Here is a 19,087-nt window from a genome sequence, read left to right on the forward strand (position 1 = left end):
TTTGTAATGAATGGGACGAGGACAACGGGACCCAGAGTAATGAAGATTACTGGTAAGTAATAGAGCATTCCAACGCATGCATGGTTACAACGACAGCCTTTACCACGCATACCTTTACTACGAGATACCTAGTAAAGGCTTGTGTGGGAAATGCTAAAAAAAGAAAAAGAGGGCTTTGGGGGGCCTCCCCCCTAAAAAAAAAAAAGCGTGAGATTAAAAAGGGGGGTTGCGTGGTCTCCACCACCCACAAAAAAACGGACCTGATGTGCCGAAGCGGAGGCAATCAGCGTTGTTTGAGAGGAAACGGAAAGAAACTTCCGCTTTCTCTTTAGGACGTACGACGTCACCAAGGAAGATGGAGAGGAGACGACGTGAAACGGCAAGGGGAATTTTAGTTTAAAAAAATAAAAAGATTAAGGGTTAAGGGCAGGGGTAATTATAAGGAGTGGGGGCTGGGGGGTCATGTAAGGGTACAGGGGAGGGCTATAACCTTTACCAAGAGTATGCCCTTACCATGCTTAAATGTACAACGAAAATCGTTGTAAATCTATGCTGGTAAAGGAATATTTGTGGTAAAGGATATGCGTGGAAAAAGCATTTCATTGTAACGCATGCGTAGTAAAGGCATGCGCTTGCAACGGAATGCATTGTAACGACATACAACTGTCGAAAAGAAGCTGTATGTTTCAGAGAGTGGAATAAAATGCAAGAGTCACACTCCATTCTTTTTTAAGACAGCGCTTTAAATGGGCCGGTACTGTGTGGAACTGAGTACCGGCACTTTTCTATTTTGAGAAGGAGAGTACATGTACTTCTCAAGAGAGACGTAATACTTTTATTGGAGAGTGAAATGAAATGAATGAATGAAAAGAGTTTTTATAGTGCTGATACAGAGTACCTGCGCTTCTATATTTCCATTTCAAGCACTGGTTTAAGGAAAGCTGGCTATTGTTAGTAGCAAAGGTTGGTGTCTACTTTTCTAAACTGGAATAGATGGATTAATGCTTCTTGGTTGCCATTAAGCGGGGCTTCAAGGAAGGGCGGTCAATCTAACTTTTAAAATGCTTTCTTGGTAATCAAGTTAGGAAGAAAAGTAAACCTGCTCATCTGAGTTTTAACCGTTGTATGTGCTAGTGATGTCTAGGGTCCAGACGATCACATTTATGGGTCCTTGTAAATTTCTGATTTATCCCTTCTTGTCCCCACCACCTGGTCTCATTCTTCTCAGCGTTTTTAGGGCTCGGGCGAACGCGCGGAAGCGCGTCTCCGCCGAAGCTCTTTTGTCGGCGTGTGTGCTTCCCAGGAGACAATCCTGGCCGCGCGCATCGCCTTGAAGGCGATTTCAAAGTGGCACGCGCTCGCGAACGAGCGCTGTGGCCAGGCGCTGTCTCCTGAGAAGCATACACACACACACAAGCGCCCACGCACGCACTCACATACATACAGAGACACCCCCCCCAGCTCACATACACACATGCGCGCACACACACACGAGTGCACCCCCCCTCTCCCCCACCGTCGCACACATGCATACACACACACGCGCACGCACACACACACACACACACACAACGAGGGAACCGAGCCCAGCCCTTTTAAACTTACCAGATGAATTCTGAGGGACTCCGCTCTCCTTCTGGCGTCGCGAGACGCTTTCACTCCGCCTTCTCTTCCGGTCCGGATGCAGCCCCGCCCCCGGCGACTTTGCCTGCTGGGCTAGTTTATTTATGCGATTTTATATAGCGTGAACTTTACCCGTTTGCAAGCTCTGGCAGCATTTCACTTGGCAAATAATCCAGAGTTGTGTTCATTGAAACTTGCATGTGGGGCGCGTCACTTTTTCCCCCTCCCCGCGATCACTGTGCACTTATTGGAGTCTGCTCTGAGGTGGTGTTTAATAAATTTAAAGGCTCAGCATTTCGTGCTCCGATTACATTTTGAAGAGGCAGAGCATGTGACTGGCTGTATGGTATCATCTGGTACCGCAATTAACTTTTAAAGAGGAAAAGCGCGTTACCAGGTTTTAGAGGCAGAATGTGTTACTAGCCTTATGACAGTGTCACGCTGGCTTATCAGCTGCGTTACCCACGTCTTCATTTAATATTACATTGCTGCTGTTGGTTACAAGCTCAGCGGTGACACGCGCACCCTTTAAATTTATCAACAGCTTGCCACAAGCCATTTGGTAGCATATACTGTGGTGTTATGCACACCAGAGCCAGAATTAAATTATTGCTGGGAGTTACAGCAGTGACTTACACACCTGTTTATCTACAAGCAGCAAGTCCATACTTATTATTCAATGTGCATGCATCGGTGATATGCACACCAGTTTATCATACAAATAGCGTGTCACAAAATATTTGGATATATAGTGGTCTCACACACACCAGAGTCATTTACACTGTGCTACTTCCGGTGCATTTCTACCTGTTTGCTTAAAGTTTTCTTGTTTAAATCTTTTATAAATAAGTCCTTGAGGCCTCGTGTGTCATGTTCTTAATGGCTGCATCACATCGCGTTCATGTACAATGCTAATAGCTCTAACTTTTGCAATGCCGAGACCGTTGCATTGTAAATGCTTGTCTTTATTACTTCTCTGCCAACTGTCTCCCTCTTTCTTTCTCAGCTCTCCATATCTGCGGTACATTACACATATATTATTTTGCTCTCGCCAACAGCAGCACATTCTGCTACAGATAGAAGCACTGTTGTATTTGAAGAGGGAGAATTGTCTCAAAAAACTCGGTGCGGGGCAATTAGAATGAAAAAGGTGTAAATTAATCTCATACTGTCCGAGACATTTCGGAAAGCTCTCAATAGTATGCCCACAGATACATTCGTGCACTAAAAATACCAAATTAACACACCAACTGAGATGCGTAGCTTCACAATAAACGCACATAAAGTTGATTTCACGTAAATGAAATTAATATTGTGCCCGGGCAAAGTGATCTTTAGATCAGTTTGGCGAGAGGCAGGCCTGTCTGCATTGGTGGCTTTGGGGCTGCACTCATCTTGGTTTAGGGCTGACTCTAAATACTGACTACAAGTTGGATGAAGCAATATCACTGGGTGTGATGCCCCTTCACCCAATTATATCTGTTCTGGTGTTCCTGGACCTGGGTTTTATGTGAATGGGAACAGTTTGCTTGTTGGAAAACGTGGCTGGTAGACTCGTTTGAGGCTCGCACTAGGGCAACTGCAACCTGGCTTGTTACCATGACCCCACCTGACGCCCCTGCTAAAGCACGGAGGCAGCAGGTCATGATTCCCCATTCCAGACACATCCCTCCCTGTCCACTGTCACCTTCTACACCCCCTCACGTTTCACCAATCCAACGCCCCTCCGCCATTCCCCACCTGCTCACATGTAATAAAAGTATGTTTATTTTTCATGGGTAGTTTTAAATAGCGCGAACTCGACCCGAAGGCGTTAGAGCGCTTTACACGACCACCAGTTGCGTTACAGAAGCACACATTCGTTTTGTTAGGCATGGGGACATTACGCGATTGGCCCAGAATCACAGGACACGTTCTTGCGTACAGATCTTTCTTTCATTTCTATCAGATACATAGAGTCCCTCTCTGTACAGCTGCTGTACCGTGTGCAGGTCCACTTATGGCACATCTCGCCTAGCCTGCTCTAGGGACATCCAGATAATGCAGCTCGAGACTTCTGAGTCTATCCCTGATATTGAGCATGCAAATGTTCCGGGAGTGCATTTGTCTTTGAAGATTTTGTTAGGCGCGGTGCATTAAATCTCCATCTAATGCAAACTATATATCGGAGTTAAAAAATACACCTATTTCTACCCTTAACAGCAATCTGATTCCGCTTTGCAGCACATCGTAGTGTTTGTGTGGCATGATGTGTCTGTTTCTCTCAGTGTCACATTCTCCGTTCGTGTGATGTTATTGGCATGTGCTTGCCTTCTCAATTATGTTTTGCTTAGCAGCCATCTTGTTATCCAATAACTTCCCCCAGCTGCTGTGATGGACATGAAGCAGGCGGCTGTGGCCTGCTCTTCGGAGAGTGGAATGCATTTTCTTGTGCTGCTCATGTGATCATATCCCCACATGGCATTTACACTGTTCTTGCTTCATATTTCTGTCTTTCAGTCACAGAAGGGAAGTAACCTCCCCACAAATTCAACTACAGAATACCTATAAACGGCTCACTTAGATTTGGATTATTTTTTCGTGCCAGTGAAGGGTTGAAATTGTGTGGATCAATTAGCACAGAATGCCTGTTGTGAGAGCTGTGAATTTGTGTGGTTGGGTGGTCCAAAGCTGAGATATGTTACGTGTGGACAGATTATCCCAATGAAGAAGGTGCTTCACCCACAAAAGATAATAGGGGAGTGAGGCAAGAGGCTTTCTGGTATGGGACAGTAGGTCTCTGACTGACAGTTGGATTTTTTGCTGGTGTGGTCCCCATCAACATTCCAAGATATGCAGCATTTCTGGTCTTTGCAGTGCAGCTGGTCGGGATCCGAAGGCGTGCATCTGCGAGTGTGTGAGGCAGTCAAGATTGAAGCGACCCATCTGCAAATTTGCGATCTTCTTTTTGCATTCAATGCCACTGATAATTGCTGGCCTTTGGTCACTAACTTACTTTCACACTTATATACAAGATTTGATGTTACTGAAAATGTAGGTCCAGTATGACATAGTGAGAGGATCTTTCACAAAATACATCAACCATTCTGTTTTTGAAAGAGTAATTTATATAAACAAAAGCTCTAAAAACGTACTTATTTGATAAATCAGTATCATATATAAAAAGTAAAATCTAAAATTAAAACTAAACTTTTTGCAGAAGATACAAATTGCCTAAGTCTAATTGCCACATGCATTAAGTTAATATAACCTAAGATGTCAATTACTCCACTACGATTTAACATGCTAATCATTAAGAACAATAGATGAAGGTAGGTTCAGGTGCAAAAACACTTTATTCGGATAACATCGTCTCTATAAAAGCACTGTAATGTAACAGATTTAAAAATGCACATAAAAAGAGTCATAATAAAATCCATTGGTAATATACATAAAAAGAGCACAATAGTAAAACAAATCAGATTAATACAAAAACTCACGTGTACATAATTCAAAGACTCAAGGATTAGACGTTATCTGACGTGCTGGAGCGGCAATTCCCAAGAAAGTGCCTGTGCGGATAACCAACTCTTCGTCAGCCAGGGTAAGTAACCTCAGGTAATCATTTTCCAGACTAATGGGCGCAAACTTTTAAAAAAACGGAGCTAAAAGCCACTTAGTATACTTGAAATATTATTTACAGAAGAACAGAAAATGTAAAATAGATTTACCACTCTGGCCATCACACGGGCTGGGTGCATTGTCACGGTTAGGGTGATGTCCGAGGGGGATACATAATTCAAATTTAACAGTACCTGCCCTTAGGTGGAATAGAAGACTGCTCTCCCAATGGCTCATAGACAGGTTAAGATAAATGGCCAGGGGGTGCACAGGCTGTTCAATGGTCATATAGCTAAGGACGAGGGATTTTTTAGATTCCCTTTCAATCATTTTCTTTCTGTAAAGTGAATAAAGTGCACTCCTAAATTCAATCTTATGCATAGCCTCGGCTGTGCTGGGATTCAAGAAGAATTTCCTTTATTGACGCTACATAAACTTCGATACACCCCTAACAGCCAAGACATATCCTTCCCTTTCTCACACCCAATACAATCACTTATAAATCTCTAGTTAGGGATGTGGACTGGTTCTTTCAAACAGATAGCCAGAAGAGGGCCGGGTAGCTTCTTCCACTGTTAAGAAAAAGGAGCAATCCATTAACACATGTAATGCACAGAGCTTAATAGTGAAAAAAACAACTACATTTCCCTTTAACAACTGGTACCCTAGCTGTAGGGTGAAAGAAGGATAGCCTGTCTACTTGCACAAAGAGTGTAATTTACTTAAAACAAAAATCCTCACCCACCAGTCGGTGGTAATGCATCCAGTTGTTGTGGGTTGTAGTATAGGGAGGTTGTACACTAGAGTTTATTCCTTCCCTTTCATTTTAGGTTATAGGACTATATGGCACCTCCACCAATTTTGTTTTACAAACTTCAAACTCCAAATCCAAATATTTTGGCCATAAATCATACCACCACAATGCATCAAGAATGTATAGTGATTCTTAACATCTAACAATCAAACCAAATAGTTCAAAACATTAGGTTCCTCCTCAGATTCTCAGGTTATTTTCAGAACATTTTTATTTTTATTTTCGAAGTAGCAGCGATCTGTATCAATGTCAGGGATGTCTTCTTCAAATAACCCTTAAGAACTCTTAATATTGTAGATCTCCAAATCACTGAGAAGTTTAAAGATTTCACAAGAACGGAGACTTGTTTTGCTTTTTTTCGAATCTCACCAGCACAATATGGAAATGTTATCCACATTACTATTCCTCAGTGCTCAGAAAAATGTTAACAAGGATATTTACAGTTTTTCTGTCTGATTGCTTCATGATTGTAACATTTATGGTCATTGAGCACAGGTTTCAATGTAAGTGAGAAAAAGTTGTGAATGTCCCATCCACCGTAGGTAGAATAGGTTGATGTCTATTCACTCCATAGAGAGCAGACAGGGCATCTGCCACTTTTTGGTGGATGTCCCACATCTGCCAAACTCTTAATAAGGCCCCTAGCCTTTCTTTCACATGAATACCATAGGGTAATAATAATGGCAGCACTGCACAGGTTTATATGATTTGAGGGAATATTTAGACTGTCGCCTGTTCCAATGTCAGTAAAAAGGTGTTCTGTTCACTTCGGGACCCAGAGTTTGTGTAATTCACTTAAAGATCAGAGTCTCAAAGTCTATCAGAGATTACCTCCACTTCATACTTGTGAAGTGAATATAGAAAGTAAAAAATGTTCATAATACCATTGAATAATCTCTAAGTCATATATATATCTATCCTGCCTGTGGCGACTCTGCATATCATTGTCTTGACGATAATAATATAAGTACACTGGACTTGCTTAAAACAATCCCTATTATAAAAGCACCACAATAATTAATGTGGTCTTTCACAAGTTTCTGGATGTTCAACTGTAATCACATCCCAGACATTGTTAATAGTACTGCATGAGTGGTATAAGTAAGTCCCAGGCTTCAAGTGCACTGTGTTCCAGAGGGCCATTTATCTCTATAATGATGCTGTTCACTATGTTATTCTTCCCCAATTCCCAGAATCCTCCATGGGAGGAAAACAAATGTGGTCAATCTGTTTTCTAAATGTATGCAAAGAGCACTGGCTCAGGAATAGAGAAGATTCAAAAGCAGAGATACTCTCCAGAAAAGTTATTTCTTGTGCTTGGGCTTATGGGTCACTGAGGAGGTAGAAGATTGCTTTGCTAAGAACTTTTACACAATTTCCAGGTAGTACCTTCATTAGAAACTTTCCTGGAGTTACAATGAGGAATACTGATGCATCCCTTGTGATCAATACCTTTGCAGCGTGAAGGGCAGTAAGGATTTCCCTTTTTTTATTTCACAAACCTAAATGTCTACCAGCATTACACCATACTGATCCAAGAAAGCCATAGCATTCTGGAAGAGTCACATCTGCTGCTCCTGTTTAACTCTCTTGTGTGATTGTTTCCTTCTGCTACTGTTGGGCTACGATAGAACAACACCTCTGTTACCAATAAACATTAAAGCACTGCTTATTGAAAAGGTGAACAAAGCAGCAGAGTTAAAGATGTGCAGAATTTAGTTTCTTTCAGCATTTTCAAAAGTGTTCCTTTTAAAAAAGAATTTAAATATTGACAATATGTCTGTTTAAGTAACATTCTGATGACTTGTGTCTATGGGGTATATTTTCACACACCTATGCAGCTTGCAGGCTGTGGGCCTTATTTAGAATTTGGCAGATGGGATACTCCATCACAAACGTGGCGGATATAATTTCCTATGTGTTGGCATGGCTATGGAAGAGCAAGCCCATTTTAAAGGGTGACTTGGTTTTTGCCTTAGTTTCACTTTGGATCACATCCAAATACACACAATATTTTTAGCAGGGAAGATTTTTCTGATTCTGTGATGGTTCTACTTTCAGTATACAGGTATGTAGACTCATTTGCTTCCCCATCATCCAAAAACATATCTTTAGAAAAAATATGTTTTTCTCATCTGATGACATTTGAAAAGCTACCTTATTGTCAAAGATAGAGGTTGATGTTGTCTACATAGCAAGAGGATGCAGATCAGTTCTCCCATGATGGGATAGATACTTTACTTGAAAAATCATTGCAAATAATGCACGTCTCACTTACATATGTTTTCAGAGGTGAAATAAAAAAGTGATTATATCTTTGATATATTGGAAATGGAATGAGAAAGGACTATCACTGTTGCCTGCATATCCACATATGAATGGTTCCAGTGCTGATGTGTATGCAATTGATATCCAATTTGTATTTAGTGGGAATTGTTTTACATGTTGTCAACGTTTTGGTTGATTAAGATCTAAAAAGTTGCTTGTAGTGTTCCATGGCGCACCATGTAAAAGTTGAAGGTATTATAGGATATCCTAGAACGTTTGGGGCGCTACATGAGATGGGGAACAGAAGTAATGTGGAATATTCAAGCTGCAGACGTTCCTGGTGGCTGAAGAGGCAGGACATGAACTAATACCGAGCTGTCATAACTGGAGAAACCCATGCGGGAGAAGAGAATGTTAAGTAGGAATTTGTGATTAAGGGTATTGAATTTCTCAAAAAGGACTAAGAGGACTAGAAAGCAGGGAACATCTTTGTCTGTGATTAGGAGGATATCTTTGAGGACTTTTAATGTATCGCTCTAAGGCTTAAAGTATGAGCAGAAGTCAGATTGGTAGGTTTAGACACAATTGTATTGGTCTAGAAGGGACAAAATGTGTAGGACTTCTGATTTTTCACTAATTTTGCAAGAAATGTCTTAAGAGAGATAGTGCAGAAATGTTGTAGATCATCAGTGTCAAGGCTGAGTTTCTGTATTAAAGGAATCATTTTGCCTGTTTTGAGGACAGTGGATAAGGTGTAAGTATGAAGGGGGTTGATAAAAGGAGGAAACAACTTGGTGAAGAATGATAGGAGAATATCATTGTTGTAAGAGGTGGATTTGAGAGAATTTAGTGTTAAGCAAACTTTATAAGGAAAGAGAAACACATACAAGAGCAGAGAATGGGATATTTGCATTCCTTCAGTTCTGCACTAATGCGCTCACTTCGGTTATTTTTTGCCCTAGCCCCAGCGCATTTACTGACCAGCAAGTAAATCCTTTATATGCTCAGAGGCTCATTTCACCATACAATTGTTTCATGTGCCGAACATCATTCTGCTGAAACGCGACAGTACATTGACACTTGCAACGGCAGCCAAAGAAGGAATGAGGAAATAAGCCACACAGAGCTGGCTTTGCCACATGTAATGTAACAGCAGGGAAAAATATTTGGGAAAAATAGCAATTGATGAATGTTTAATAGGAGTGTGTGCTCCAAGGCATCCATTCTTAAAGAAATGCAAAACATTGTACCTTGTACATATTTTCTATTTGGTATCCTTTGGGAAATATAACATCCTGCTGAAATATTTAGGAAAATAAAACACATGATAAATTCGAATTAAAACTAGACTTTTTTTTAGACATTCATTAAAAAAGATTATGTCACGTAAGTTCCGAGCCAAAACATTCTAGAATAAATGCTCAGAAATGAAATATTGAGACAGGAGATAAAACCTTAATAATGACCTTTCGATTGAAAGTGATATATAAAACTACAAATCAGGGCGCACTTTATTATTGATTCGTCTAATCAGTCCTCTACAAATGTAAGACGGCTAGTGAAAAAGGAACATGATTTCAGTAAACAAGGGGGGAGGGTGTAAATGGCTCAATGATTTGGCTCAGGGTGAGAAAGCGTAATATGTCTGTAATCCGACCCAAGGTCATTTCCATTTGACAGCTGCTCGTGGCCTCTGTGAAATTGCTTGTGACTCCAAGTCCAGTTTCTAGCTGATTAATGTCACACCACTAATTCCTGCATCACAGTCGTTGCTGATGGGCGCCTTACGTGTTCCTCTCGCAAAGAAGTCAACAAAATCACGAGGAAGTAAATTTAGAGGACAAGCTGCGACAGAAATTCATACGGTTGTGTTGATGCTGCATTGTGAAAAAATGGCAAGCTTACACTCACAACCTAATTTCTCAATCAATGAATCAACATTGACTAAACAACTCTAATGAACATAAATAAAAGAATGATGAACAATATAAAACGCTTTTTATATTTAAAACATATTTTGTTGGTTATATGAAGCGTATAACCAACAAAATATATTTTAAATATAAAAAGCGTGAAAATATAGGGAAGTAGTACTGAAAAAGAAGATAGAAACACCTATTTTAGTATTTTACACATTGTGTTTGCCTAGTTCTAAGTATGCATGTTTAATTGTAATGTAATTTGTTGCAAATATGCATTATTCGAACAAACCCTATTTGCAGATGTCAGTGCCACTTGTCAACTTCTTTGTTCTTAGTTTTTTTTAATGAAGAGATAACAAAGGCTTCTTCTTATGACAGCCAGTGCAAGACTACCATTGATCTGCCTTATCTTTAGCTCTCTGCGTGACATCCACTCACTTTACGTGGCAGCTTTTGAATTCTACAAAAAGGTTGATCAAAGGAGCACCTATACGTGCAGTCTGAATGTCTGATACATCCACATCACGAATGAGTCTATGGATGTTCAAAAGCGTGTGCATTGAAAACACCCAGCATAAAACATGTATAGTGTAAAACAAGTGAAAGGCCTAAGACTTCATATGTTTATGCTTAATGTAGCCAACAAGTCAATTATCCATCCTATCCATGGGACAGGGGCTGAAACCAGGGCTCGAGTTGGGGGTACACGCAGGTACACGACGTTCCCCTACTCTTTTCACAGGGTGGATGCCAACCCCCTGCCAAGAATTTGGGCCCCACGGAAATATGCGAACTTGTCCCGGTGTCATTTTCAGACACCGGGACACGTTCAGCGGCACACTTGCAGGTTGCCTGCTTTCCATACACAGCAGAAACGTGCAGGGAGCGAGGGAGCCTTTTTTCACCTCTAGCTTGGCCGAAGTTAAGGGGCCATCCGGCCTCCTTTTATTTGTATATGCTAACTGGGAGCTGCCTGGAACCTTACATTTAAATTTAAATGCCACAGAGGGAAACACAGCACACAGCTTGCCATCTTTAACAGGTACTTAAGAGAGGCATGCTTTTGCTTTTGTTCTGTTCATGTATATAAATGCAGACACTGTAAGACTGTTAGATGGGTTAGTATGTCCCAGTATTTACACAAATAATTTAAATAGCACTATTTGATTTCTTTTATAGCGCTACGTCATGACGTCATGAGGTAATATGCATATTGTCTTACTTGGTTAGGTCCCCCACTTCTTTTTATAGGACTTGTACCCTGGCTGTAACAGAACATGATGGAGGGAGTTATATTTCTGCCATCCTAACATGTCACAATCATTGGGTCTAACCAACGCGTGACTCAAATGCGGCCAGCCTCCTCCACCATTATAAAGTGGTAGCACTATCCCTTGAATTTGTTGTCCAACCTGGCTAGTGCTGACCAATTAATCATTCCACCTCTGAGTCACAGAAGGCTACACTGTCTGTCTGGCTCTGTTATGCAATGTCTACCACACCTGACTTACCACCAATGAGCTTCTATTCAGTGGGTTTGAAGCACTTCATTAAATGGGCAGGTAGAAGACAGTAATTGTCCCTCCAGCTTATCAAAGTGCTTGCCTAAAGCACATAATCTACAGAAAGAAATGTGCAAGCTCCTGCAATGGCAGCGGCTCAGGCAATATTATTCTGTGTGGTTCAGTAAAACACTGGCTTGCTAATTGTTGAGCTCTTGACATTGTTGAGGGTCTTTTGTTAGGATTGAAGTCTGCAGATGTGTGTGGTGTTTGTTTGGTGCAGGGTGTTCAGGTGTCTGTTTTGTAATGCCTGTCCTCTAGCCTGTATCTGGGTGTATTGTCACTACTATGCTAACCGTATCCATTGGCAGTGAGTTTTCTAATAAAAGTGTCTCACAAGGTGGACTGGTGTGTAAAATGTTTTGTGTTTCCTGTTCCTATTTGAATTTCGGCCATGCCTTGACAACCTACTCCTCCTGTATCGTTGTGTATACCTTTTAATTCCCGCACTTATCCCTTCACCACCACTCATTCTCGGTGTTCATCATTATGTTGCTTGTTTCTAAACTGTCAACAAACTAGTGTTACATTTCTGGAATACAGTCAAGAGAACTGAGGAAAATAGATGGAAGTGACCTCAACAGTAATGTGCAAAGAATTAACAGAGACTCCTTTCTGCTTGTTAAAACTCTATTTATGCTTATAATTAAGGCTCCCAGTTTTCAGTTTTTTCTAATTTTACAGATAAATACAGACAGAAAACAATGTGTTTTCTGTCTGTATTTATTTTTAAAAGTGGAAAAATACAAAACATTGTGTTTCCTGTGAGTGACTCTCTTGCTGTCCTTCATGAATTCCAGGCCCACAGCTGAGCAGATAAAAAGCATGGGAAGTTATAAAAACCAGGATGATACTTCCTTAAATACAGGCATTAGTTATTAACATATATTTATATATAATCCTATATTTAAATGTCGGTGTACTGGTTTGGTATATTTGGCTGCTTAATTTGCTAAAGCTCGACAGGCACCAAAGTATGAGTGCATGTTTATCAGTTAAATAAATGTGAAAAGATACCATTTTATGACTTTGTTCATCCTCAAAACACAAAATAAATATGCATAAATACCAATAAGGACAACAAAAATATGTATAAATACAGACAGAAATATTAAAAAAATAAGTACCATAAAACCGGGATCCCTACTTCTAATTTAGCTCTTATTCTCACAGCCAGGTCACTTTTGTACCAATGTAAATCATTATGTATAATACCCTGAAGAGCCTTCATCTGTTTGGCTAGCTTCCTCTCCTGTTCTAATCCCTCAGGATTTATCATCGCTCTTCACTTTAAGAGGTTGACTTTCCTCCTGGCTGCAATAAAGCTGGCATTTTCTACATCGTGTGTTTAGCTTTACTAAAGCCGAACAGCCCCAACAAACCTACGATAGAACTTGGTTTAAGGTTTAAATATGAATGCCTGAGCTTCTAGTTCCCCTGCAGTTTCATTTCGCTCCTGGTCGTGAATCAACAGAGGAGGACCTCATTAAAGCCAACTACAGGAACCAATTTCTCAGTCTGTGCACTCCTTGACTCGCACAAGCTTTGCACAAGCCAGGTATGACTGCAAACGGCGAGACTGCGGGGCAGAGACAGAATAATATGAATTACAAAAAGAAAAACCTGAATGTATGGAGTAGAAGAAGGTAGCACATCCCAAATGAAACTATAGCACTGGTTCCTGGACCCAGGGCTCATCAACTGGTGAAAACGAATGAATTGTTAGAAGGCAAGTGTGCTGCATGTGATCATGTGCCCTTGTAAAATTGTAATCTATAAATGGAGATTACCATTAAGCGCAAAGACATTAGGAATCCTTTCAACAAATGGTATTTGTCGTATTTTAGAGTCCTCTTTGATCAGACACGTATCTAAATTTGAAATGAGCCTCGCCACTGACGTAACGAAACTTGAGGGCCCCCCCTCGCAAGGTAAGTAGAGGGGCCCCTCCGGACTCAATCAGGAGCTCTCTAGCAAGAGTACTGTGCTGAGGGGGGGCCCTGGAGTTTGGCCCCCTGCACCGCGGGGCTGCGGTAGCCTATGTTACGCCATTTCCTCCAGTGCTTAATGTCTGCCAGAGGTTACAGGTGGTGGGAACTGTCACACGTATTTTGGGTGGTCTGACTTATTTTTCCTCATCAGACGTTGACATAGAACAAGATAAAAAATGCAGAAATAAGGAAAAAGTAGGCAAAGAAAGATAGGAAAATGGTGACATAGAAAGAAAGCTGGGGTGACAAAGAACCTGCAAGAGATATGCACACATATTTCCAAATTACATGGAGTACATGTAGCAGTTCTGCATTGACAGCAGTACCTTCTGATCAAGGCAAAACAATGTTTGCATTGAGCGACCAGTGCAAAGGCCATGGTTTCCACTGGTCAAGAGATAGTGTACACTCTGGGGCAAAATTGCTGTAGTGTCTTATGTGTAATTTTGGCCTTAATCTTCTTGCTCTAAAGCTAGTCTTCTGTGCTAAGTTCTGAAAAGTGCAAAAAAATTATTTGCGTTACAAAAAAGAATTCTCTATCCACGGCCTTTCTGTAGTTGGTTGTTGTGATTAAAAAACACAGGAGCATCTGGGCCATCTCGGTGCTTTCCTTCTTCCAGGTTTGTACACTTGTACAACAGGTTCGCCTAGCATTTCCCCCTAATGTGCTGATAATCAGCCCATTTGTTAAACAAACTTTCGCTTTGTTTGCCTACTTTAACAACGGTCTTCCAGATTTATTTTTAATAGTAGGAAGCTGTTTTGGGATATTTGTTTTAATCTTATTGATTGGTTTTATGGCATGCAGTGGTAACACCAGTTTACGTCTTTGCATTCCTGGTTGTCTTCCAGTAACGACATATGTCTTCCTGTTCAGCAGATGGGCAGAGGAGTTACCATAAATGCCACACAATAAATAGAGCATCAACAGAAAATAAAGAAAGAAATAGACAGCTCAGGCAAGATGGAGCATTCTAATTAGCAGTTAAACATGGGGAATATTGACTTTTATGCACTTTAAAATGTTTTATATAATGCAAAATCCTGCTACCTACATTCCTGTTATGCTTTTGTAAATAGATTACATTCAGTGATTTACAGCAATGTTTTTTAATGTGTAATACAAAAACTTTATTGTTTTGGCTGCCAACTTTAAAGTATAAAAATAAGGTAGTACACGATTTCCTTTTAGCACTTTAAAAGAACATTACAGACAGCAGAGCGCAATTCGATATTAATCTGAGTCAGTCCTGAATATGGTTGGCTAATTTCATCTAACAAACTGTAAACAAAAATTGTGGAACACTGCCTAGAATCGATCACTCTTCAATGCCTGCTTCCAAGCCGAGAGTGCCTAAGAACAATATGCAGAGGTCTCCTTTCTTGGCCCTACACACAATGTGTTGCAATTTGTGTGTAGGAACCACCCCCAATAATTTACAAAGCATTCATACTGGGTACAGTGCAGGCCTTGCCAAAGTAATAATTCTATTTTATGTTAACGCTGTGCCAATTCCCAAAAAGTATTTTTATCTTATTGCCAGACACGGTAATCAAATATTTTACACAAATTAAGGAAGCATAAGTCAGTTTATATTTTGGAAAAGTGCTCGTTGCCGAGGTTCATTTATAGTTCTTTACAGTAGAGTTTTGGTCTGTTTTTGTTTTGATAATCATCAATCAATATTACTTTATTTCGGTCTCGCTCAACTTTAAAAAGTACAACAGGATACTAAAATACAACAATAAAAGATTACGAAAAAAACATTTCTCAATTTTAAAAATATCAAAATAAGTTACAGCCGGCAATAAATATTTAAATATCAATAGGGGATTAGAGAAATCATTGTGGAAGGACCTCCACAAAACTCATTGACAGGCGCAAGTTCTTTCGCCCAAAGCCCCAGTGCAACCCCTTAAAGTGCAGGTGCTCTGATAAACCATGTGCAATTTAACAACCTCGAAAGCTCAAAAACTGTGGGCACTGATGTGTCTCCCCTGAAGAGGCAAAAGGCTTCCCCATATTGCCTGGCCCTCCACAGACCAACACAAGGGCAGGATCCCCTTATATTGCTCAGTTTTGTAATTGCAACAAAAAAGACATAACTCTCCTGTGGAAGATGCACCTCACCAAGACACAAGCTGAGAAGCCCCAGCAGTATTGGGAGGGCAAAGAGATGCACAGTTGAGATCCTCTGCGAACAGCAGATGACTTGCCGGGACCCTGGAAACAAAGCTAGAGAACATTCTAGCTGACTGCCTCTAGGGAGTCCTACCCCTCTCTTATTCATCATTTGCAAGTGGGTTTTGTCCCAGGTTGCTCAACACGCAACCATCGTTGCATAGTAGCTCATGCTGTCTGGCTAGCAGTGGACCTTCCGGATAAGGCCTCAGCACTGTTGTTGGATGCTGAGAAGGCATTTGACCAGAAATAATGGGACTATTTGGTATGCTCCGGAAATGTGGCCTACCTGCCAACGTTGTCTCCAGAGTGAGATGGCTCTATGACTCTCCTTCGATGCAGGTCAATTGTTGGGACTTTCTTTCGGACCCCTTCCTGGGTCAAAGAGGTACCCATCAGGGATGATCAAGACAGTCTTGATTAGCTGTATAAGGGAATGTGTCAAAGCTAGGTCTCTAAACTCCCATGGGCCCCAACCCCACCGTATTGTTATTATTGACTCATCAGGAATGCGCACTATCCCTCCTGCCTTTGCAATGGAGCCTTTAGTGACGTCTCTGTGCCAAATGGATTAGATCATAGGTTCTTCCGTGCCCTATATTTATATACAGATGACATTTTACTCACCTTATTTGCCTATCCCTCTTCCATCTCCTCGGTGCTGGAGACCATTGATGCTTTTGTGACAATATCCGGCTACAAGCTGACTGGGCAAAGAGCGATAGCTTACCACTGTCATGGATCACCACATGCACCACCACCACTGGCTACCCATTCCAGTGGAAGAATTGTCGCCTTAGGTATACATGCATTTCAGTTTACAAGGGCCTGGAGTGGATGGTGGTGGATAAACTGGACCCACGTATGGAGCGTATACGATTGGACTTTGCGAAATGGTCCCACCTGAATCTCTCACTCTGAGGATGGACTGAAACTGTGACAATTGTTACTCTTCCTCAATTCGAGTACATGTTGGGGATGCTTCCCCCAATTAACACCCCGTGCAACTCTCTGTCAGATTGATAAGACCATTAAGGCCTTTATCTGGGGTTCAGTAAGACCTCACCTGGCAATTCGAAAGCTCATCGCCCATAAATCAGCAAAGGGACTGGGCCTGCACTGTGTGGATCATAACTGTCTAGTCAAATGGCGTACATACACCCCCCAGGTCCAAGACCCCCTGTTATGGGCTGCAACTGAATGCAGAGTTCAGGAGGCCTAGTCGGGACTGCAGGCCCTCTGTATTCTTTGCGCCCTGCTGCTGGTTCCTCCCCCCATGCTGAAAGTCATGTACGACCCCTAAATGTCAGCTCACAAGCTCTTTGCGGTTGACATGCATCTCCATGCCAAAGCTCCCCTCTGGAAAAATACTGGTGTCTGCATGGGGGGGCATGCTTGATTGGGGCCTCTGGTGCCGAGCTGAGATCCTGACTCTTACACACCTGGTTTCCGGTGACAAACTCAAGTCCTTTGAGATGCTATGAGATGAATACGGCCTGTTGCATACTCAAAAATGTCAAAATAGACAACTACGTCATTGCCTGCTGAATAAACAGGGTCCCCAAACCTTGATCATCCCTTGTTCCCCGGTGCTCTCTTACCTTAATACTTGGGGTCAGTTTAAAAGGTGTGATGTCTGGATTCTGTGTTCTCCTGATTTGCCACCTTTTCTGTCAGTCCCAATTGGCTAGACTAAGGATGACCTTGCAGGCTCGTCTGCAGGTGGAATATGATAAGGAGGATTGGGCAGATCTCTGTACTGGGGTGAATGTATGACATTGTTCTGCATTCTGTCCATCAATAGTTCTTTTTGCAGAACTTTTGGAGTTCCTGGAACAGGGTGTCTGGGAGGCACGGATGAAGCTCAGTCTTTTTAAGATCCTTCAGGGCTGGCACTGGACAACAGCATGGCTTCAGGCTGCAGGGTTGCTCACAATGGAGTTACGTTTCGATCACACACTGGTGCATGTATCACAATAAACATTTGTACCACAATATGGGCCCATGCTGGACTTGCATGTCACTGTATTTGCTGTTTTTTTCAGTACATAATTTATGCCAATAAAAATAAATGCTACACAAAAAAACAGAAAAAAGTGAGCCTCTGTTTCCAATATGCCGGGGCAAAAAGGGCAATCACCCACTGCTTCCCCCTCCTTATCCTCCTTCAATGTAAAAGACTTGAGTGATAAAGTACCCACTGAAAAGTGAGTATTCAGCGACTCTGCTACAGGGGGTGTGATTCTATCAAAAATATTTCAAAAGCAGGAGAATGTTTGTGATTTAGAAATATGTCCATCCCGCCAGACTTTCTTCAGTATAAAGTTCCAATAGGCTTCTTTAACCCGCTTGGCTATGTTGCTTCTCATCTTGCTAGGGTTTCCTCACACATCAAGAAGCTACAGCTCATTACACAAGGATTTTACAGCTTTGAGCCAAGCAGTACTACAGCGCTTGTCCACAAGGATTAATTCCAGTAAGGCGGCCAGATCCTGGTTGGTCCATATTCATACTTTGATATCCGTCGCTCGGGATGAGTGTAGTGCTCTATAAATAAATAAATAAATAAATAAATACCCAGTATATCAAGACTTTTAGTCGGACAATGTGATCAATCCTGTTGCTATTCAAGTTCCATCTTAGAGGTAATAATGAAGTGTGCACTGAGACATTCAACAAAGCTCTAACAAATGTATTTTCCGTGATGCAAAGTTGCAAGGTGTTGCCTGCACCCCATAGGAGTTCAAGAAAGCAGCACGGTGTCATCGACAAAGAAGAGTACGGACTCTGGGTGCTGCCAATCTTCGGAGCGTCATGTTGACAGTTGATCAGTGCATACACCATGCAATTCATGAACAAGGAGAACAGCATGGGAGCCAAGATGCAGACTTGCCTCATGCCCTCCTTTATAGGAATCCTTTTAGTTAGATCACCCTGCTCGTTCCATCTGACCTGAGTGTCTGCACCTGCATGTAATCTAATAAGGAGATTGAGAAGATAATGTGGAATCCCCATTTGAGCCAGTACCTCACAGAGGGTGTGTCTTGGCACCAGGTCAAAGACAGCCCTCATGTCTATATATTCTACATACAGATGTTCCTTGCTTATGGTTACATACTTTCAGC

At 41.5% G+C, this 19,087-nt stretch overlaps 1 protein-coding gene across 1 annotated transcript in view; it reads left to right on the plus strand.

Moving 5' to 3' along the window:
- TACR1 (tachykinin receptor 1) overlaps positions 1 to 19,087 on the plus strand; it is a 1,985,090-nt gene that overhangs the window by 889,841 nt on the left and 1,076,162 nt on the right. The window lies entirely within an intron of this gene.

This window comes from Lissotriton helveticus, chromosome 11, assembly GCF_964261635.1.
Source record: "Lissotriton helveticus chromosome 11, aLisHel1.1, whole genome shotgun sequence".
Classification (NCBI taxonomy): Eukaryota; Metazoa; Chordata; class Amphibia; order Caudata; family Salamandridae; genus Lissotriton; species Lissotriton helveticus.